Raw genomic sequence first — 7,263 nt, forward strand, 5'->3', positions numbered from 1 at the left:
GGACGTGTATTATCGTATCTGCGCCTAAAAAAAGGCCGGGATCTTTCGGGGTTTTTTTTTTGGGCGCAGAATTGTAGCGGATCATTTATAGTGAGTTTGCGCCAGAAAGAACAGATATTTCCGACTATCCCGACTCCTCTGTCTTTTTTTGGCGCAAGTGGGCGTGGCCCAACTTTCCACATTATCCGTCACATTTATGTGTATTTTGTCGGCATTTTTAGGCGCAATTTTTGGCGCACAATAGACCAGGAAAAAATTGGTCAGAGATCAAAATTAAAGGACACCTGTCATCAGGTCTGTGTCACTAGTCCTGTCACCTCTACCTGTTGGAGCAGCTCACAAGGATCCCATCCCAGCCTTTATCTAGTTATTTCATACATTATTCATTGTAAAATCATCTATTCTTTATCATGTAAATGAGGCTGGTCACATGGTCAGAGGCAGTGATGTCACCCCTGTTACCCCTCCCCTCTCCTCCCCCTGCTCATGTCTGTGTGTAATGTATAGTAAAGCATGGCTAGTGTGTGTGCTGCATCTGCTGACATGCTGCATCCTCCTAATATACAGGTGAGAGACACAGACATCAGCTACACATGAATCTGACATGTTCTGCTGTAACATGGCTGCCTGGAGCTGCTGGAGCTGCTGCTGGGGGTGTGGCTGTGCCTCCCACTCATGAATAGAGTGGACAGCTCGAATATGCTAATGCTTCATTGGACATTTCACAGGTCATTTGCATACAGCTTTAGGACCTCATTGCTTAGGTTTACAGGCATGTAGAGGGACAATGAAGGGATAGAGGCAATGCTCTCTAATGGCAGTTTATGAAAATATATTTAGTTTAGGGGGGATATTTTGCATGACGGGTTCTCTTTAAGGCGCAGTCCATGTAAGATTCTGGCGCACATCTCATTGATGTCCGCATTTTTATGCACCACTTCAGTACATCGGGCGGTGCTTTCCGGAGACTGATCTCCAATGCCAACAGTCGTGCTTGCGCCAGAATTAGAAAATCCACCCCCAATGTGCTTCATGTTAGTGGAGAAATTTACGCAATATATTTAGTATTTATTTATGAAAAAAATGGAAATTTGGTGAAAATTTTCCCAAAAAAGTCACTTTTACCCCAAATTTTTCTTAGCCACAAGTGTCAAAAGATGAAACAACCCCACAAAATGTGTAAAACTATTTCTCCCGGATGTAGAATTGCCCCACATGTGCAGATAAAATGTATGGGTACGAAGTAGAGGGAAAGAGGGATGTTTGTCTTTTAGAACCCAGACATTTTTTACATGGGTCAGGATGCATTTGGAGAGCCCTAATGTTACCAAAACAGAAGAGAACCCCAACAAGTGACACCAATTTTTGGAAAGTACACCCTTGGAGAATTTTTCAAGGTGTAATATGTGGTGCAGTGTAATACAAGTGGTGTAGTGAGCATTTTGAACATATGGGTGGTTTTCCAAATATAATGTGCTATGGATGCCCAAGATGGAAATTGCAATTAATTTTGTAATTTTTATAAGATTTTATTACTCAGGAGTTGTATGGTATATCCTGAAACACTCCTTCATGGAGAGGCCAGGTTTCTCAGGGCAGGTCTCACAATGGTATATAGTGTCCTTCCTAACCAGGGGCGGACTGGGAATTTAAAGTGGCCCTGGAAAAAACTGTAAAAGTGGCCCCATTGTGTGGGCGGGGTCAAAACAAGTAGGCGTGGCCTTGTGATGTGGGTAGAGTTACTAAACTCCATACAAACTGTTAATAGATACTAAAACGAACTACAATAGCTTCTCCAATAAACAAGAATGTAACTACTATAATACTACTGCCCCTAAGTAAAATATATTGTAATACTGCCCCCTATGTACAAGAATATAACTACTATAATACTGCCCCCTATGTACAAGAATATAACTAATATAATACTGCCCCCTATGTACAGGAATATAACTACTATAATACTGCCCCTATGTACAAGAATATAACTACTATAATACTGCCCCCTATGTACAGGGATATAACTACTATAATACTGCTCCCTATGTACAAGAATATAACTACTATAATACTGCCCCCTATGTACAAGAATATAACTACTATAATACTGCCCCCTATGTACAAGAATATAACTACTATAATACTGCCCCCTATGTACAAGAATATAACTACTATAATACTGCCCCCTATGTACAAGAATATAACTACTATAATACTGCCCCCTATGTACAAGAATATAACTAATATAATACTGCCCCCTATGTACAGGAACATAACTGCTATAATACTGCCCCCTATGTACAGGAATATAACTACTATAATACTGCCCCTATGTACAAGAATATAACTACTATAATACTGCCCCCTATGTACAGGGATATAACTACTATAATACTGCTCCCTATGTACAAGAATATAACTACTATAATACTGCCCCCTATGTACAAGAATATAACTACTATAATACTGCCCCTATGTACAAGAATATAACTACTATAATACTGCCCCCTATGTACAGGGATATAACTACTATAATACTGCTCCCTATGTACAAGAATATAACTACTATAATACTGCCCCCTATGTACAGGAATATAACTACTATAATACTGCCCCTATGTACAAGAATATAACTACTATAATACTGCCCCCTATGTACAGGGATATAACTACTATAATACTGCTCCCTATGTACAAGAATATAACTACTATAATACTGCCCCCTATGTACAAGAATATAACTACTATAATACTGCCCCTATGTACAAGAATATAACTACTATAATACTGCCCCCTATGTACAAGAATATAACTAATATAATACTGCCCCCTATGTACAGGAACATAACTGCTATAATACTGCCCCCTATGTACAGGAATATAACTACTATAATACTGCCCCTATGTACAAGAATATAACTACTATAATACTGCCCCCTATGTACAGGGATATAACTACTATAATACTGCTCCCTATGTACAAGAATATAACTACTATAATACTGCCCCCTATGTACAAGAATATAACTACTATAATACTGCCCCTATGTACAAGTATATAACTACTATAATACTGCCCCCTATGTACAAGAATATAACTACTATAATACTGCCCCCTATGTACAAGAATATAACTACTATAATACTGCCCCCTATGTACAAGAATATAACTACGATAATACTGCCCCCTATGTACAAGAATATAACTACTATAATACTGCCCCCTATGTAAAAGAATATAACTACTATAATACTGCCCCCTATGTACAAGAATATAACTACTATAATACTGCCCCCTATGTACAAGAATATAACTACTATAATACTGCCCCTATGTACAGGGATATAACTACTATAATACTGCCCCTATGTACAGGAATATAACTACTATAATACTGCCCCTATGTGCAAGAATATAACTACTATAATACTGCCCCCTATGTACAGGAATATAACTATTATAATACTGCCTCCTATGTACAAGAATATAACTACTATAATACTGCCCCTATGTACAAGAATATAACTACTATAATACTGCCCCTTATGTACAGGAACATAACTGCTATAATACTGCCCCCTATGTACAAGAATATAACTACTATAATACTGCCCCCTATGTACAAGAATATAACTACTATAATACTGCCCCCTATATACAAGAATATAACTACTATAATACTGCCCCCTATGTACAGGAATATAACTACTATAATACTGCCTCCTATGTACAGGAATATAACTACTATAATACTGCCCCCTATGTACAGGAATATAACTACTATAATACTGCCCCATATGCACAGGAATATAACTACTATAATACTGCCCCCTATGTACAAGAATATAACTAATATAATACTGTCCCCCATGTACAAGAATATTACTATAAAACTGCCCCCTATGTACAAGAATATAACTACTATAATACTGCCCCCTATGTACAGGAATATAACTACTATAATACTGCCCCCTATGTACAAGAATATAACTACTATAATACTGCCCCTATGTACAAGAATATAACTACTATAATACTGCCCCTTATGTACAGGAACATAACTGCTATAATACTGCCCCCTATATACAAGAATATAACTACTATAATACTGCCCCCTATATACAAGAATATAACTACTATAATACTGCCCCCTATGTACAGGAATATAACTACTATAATACTGCCTCCTATGTACAGGAATATAACTACTATAATACTGCCCCCTATGTACAGGAATATAACTACTATAATACTGCCCCATATGCACAGGAATATAACTACTATAATACTGCCCCCTATGTACAAGAATATAACTAATATAATACTGTCCCCCATGTACAAGAATATTACTATAAAACTGCCCCCTATGTACAAGAATATAACTACTATAATACTGCCCCCTATGTACAGGAATATAACTACTATAATACTGCCCCCTATGTACAAGAATATTACTATAATACTGCCCTTTATGTACAGGAATATAACTACTATAATACTGCCTCCTATGTACAAGAATATAACTACTATAATACTGCTCCTATGTACAGGAATATAACTACTATAATACTGTCCCCTATGTACAGGAATATAACTACTATAATACTGCTCCCTATGTACAGGAATATAACTACTATAATACTGCCCTCTATGTACAAGAATATAACTACTATAATACTGCCCTCTATGTACAAGAATATAACTACTATAATACTGCCCCCTATGTACAGGAATATAACTACTATAATACTGCCCCCTATGTACAGGAATATAACTACTATAATACTGCCCCCTATGTACAGGAATATAACTACTATAATACTGCCCCCTATGTACAAGAATATAACTACTATAATACTGCCCCCTATGTACAGGAATATAACTACTATAATACTGCTCATATGTACAAGTATATAACTACTATAATACTGCCCATATGTACAAGAATATAACTACTATAATACTGCCCCCTATGTACAAGAATATAACTACTATAATACTGCCCCCTATGTACAAGAATATAAGAATATAGCTACTATAATACTGTCCCCTATGTAAAGGAATATAACTACTATAATACTGCCCCCTATGTACAGGAATATAGCTACTATTACTAGTAGCCAAACCCCCCCCCCCAGTATACAGTCAGCGTGCCACGCCGGTTTACATCCAGCCCACTGTAGTGTATATATATATATATGTATCCGCCCAGTATACAGCCAGACAGCTCCTGCCCCAGTGTACAGCCCCTGCCCCAGTGTACAGCCAGAAATCCCATAGCCCCAGTATACAGCCAGAAAGCCCATAGCCCCAGTATACAGCCAGAAAGCCCATAGCCCCAGTGTACAACCTGCCAGCCCATAGCCCCAGTGTACAGCCAGACAGCCCCTGCCCCAGTATACAGCCCCTGCCCCAGTATACAGCCAGACAGCCCATAGCCCCGGTATACAGCCAGAAAGCCCATAGCCCCGGTATACAACCAGACAGCCAATAGCCCCGGTAAACAGCCAGACAGCCCATAGCCCCGGTATACAACCAGACAGCCCATAGCCCCGGTATACAGCCAGACAGCCCACAGCCCCGGTATACAGCCATAAAGCCCATAGCCCCGGTATACAACCAGAAAGCCCATAGCCCCGGTATACAACCAGAAAGCCCACAGCCCCGGTATACAGCCAGACAGCCCATAGCCCCGGTATACAGCCAGACAGCCCATAGCCCCGGTATACAGCCAGACAGCGAATAGCCCCGGTATACAGCCAGACATCCCATAGCCCCGGTATACAGCCAGACAGCCCATAGCCCCGATATACAGCCAGACAGCCCATAGCCCCGGTATACAGCCAGACAGCCCATAGCCCCGGTATACAGCCAGACAGCCCATAGCCCCGGTATACAGCCAGACAGCCCATAGCCCCGGTATACAGCCAGACAGCCCATAGCCCCGGTATACAGCTAGACAGCCCATAGCCCCGGTATACAGCCAGACAGCCCATAGCCCCGGTATACAGCCATAAAGCCCATAGCCCCAGTGTACAACCTGCAAGCCCATAGCCCCGGTATACAGCCAGATAGCCCACAGCCCCGGTATACAGCCAGACTGCCCATAGCCCCGGTATACAGCCAGACAGCCCATAGCCCCAGTATACAGCCAAACAGCCCATAGCCCCGGTATACAGCCAGACAGCCCATAGCCCCGGTATACAGCCAGATAGCCCACAGCCCCGGTATACAGCCAGACAGCCCACAGCCCCGGTATACAGCCAGACTGCCCACAGCCCCGGTATACAGCCAGACTGCCCACAGCCCCGGTATACAGCCAGACTGCCCACAGCCCCGGTATACAGCCAGACAGCCCACAGTCCCGGTATACAGCCAGACAGCCCACAGCTCCGGTATACAGCCCATAGCCCCAGTATACAGCCCATAGCCCCAGTATACAGCCCATAGCCCCAGTATACAGCCCATAGCCCCAGTATACAGCCCACAGCCCTGGTTTACAGCCAGAACGCCCATAGCCCCGGTGTACAACCTGCCAAGACCCCAAAACTTCATCATCTCTACTGCATCTACAGGGGTACACCTAGAGAATGATGAAGCGGGGTTTTGTGCAAAAAATTGTTGGGCATATAGATTTGGGAGGTCCTCAGAGAAAAAGAATTTGAAAAAAATCTATTTCAGTGAGGCCATCAGTGTCAAAATGAATTCCTGAGCTGCCCACGAACAGATCGGCCAATCAGATGTCTATGGGAGGTGGCATGAAGCCACCAGACATGCCCCCTAAAGATGATGATTGGTGCTGTCCTAGACAGCACAAGTCATCATCCTGTGTTAACCCCTGCATGCCCCCTGATGATGTTTACTGCTGCTATTGGCTGGTCGCATCGACCAGCCAATAGCATCGATCATGAAATGGGGGTTGCCACGAAATTCTTCTGGTCCACGAGTCTGCACACTAGTACGGACTAATGTGTGTCTTTAAGTCACTAGTCCGTAAGTGTGTGTCGTTAAGACTAGTGCACGTCGTTAAGTCACTTTCCGCCGCGCCGTACTAATACTGCACAAGTCGTGAAGGGGTTAATACCATACCCAAGGCCGGCACATAAAATAGCACCAGAACTAAGATTACTACATGAAATGATTAACAGAACCAGGCTGAATACATAGATACAGCACAAGAACCTTGTGCAGACTGTATATATACAGCACCAGGCTTTGTACACTCACCGGCCACTTTATTAGGTACACCATGCTAGTAACGG

This window comes from Engystomops pustulosus, chromosome 3, assembly GCF_040894005.1.
Source record: "Engystomops pustulosus chromosome 3, aEngPut4.maternal, whole genome shotgun sequence".
Lineage (NCBI taxonomy): Eukaryota > Metazoa > Chordata > Amphibia > Anura > Leptodactylidae > Engystomops > Engystomops pustulosus.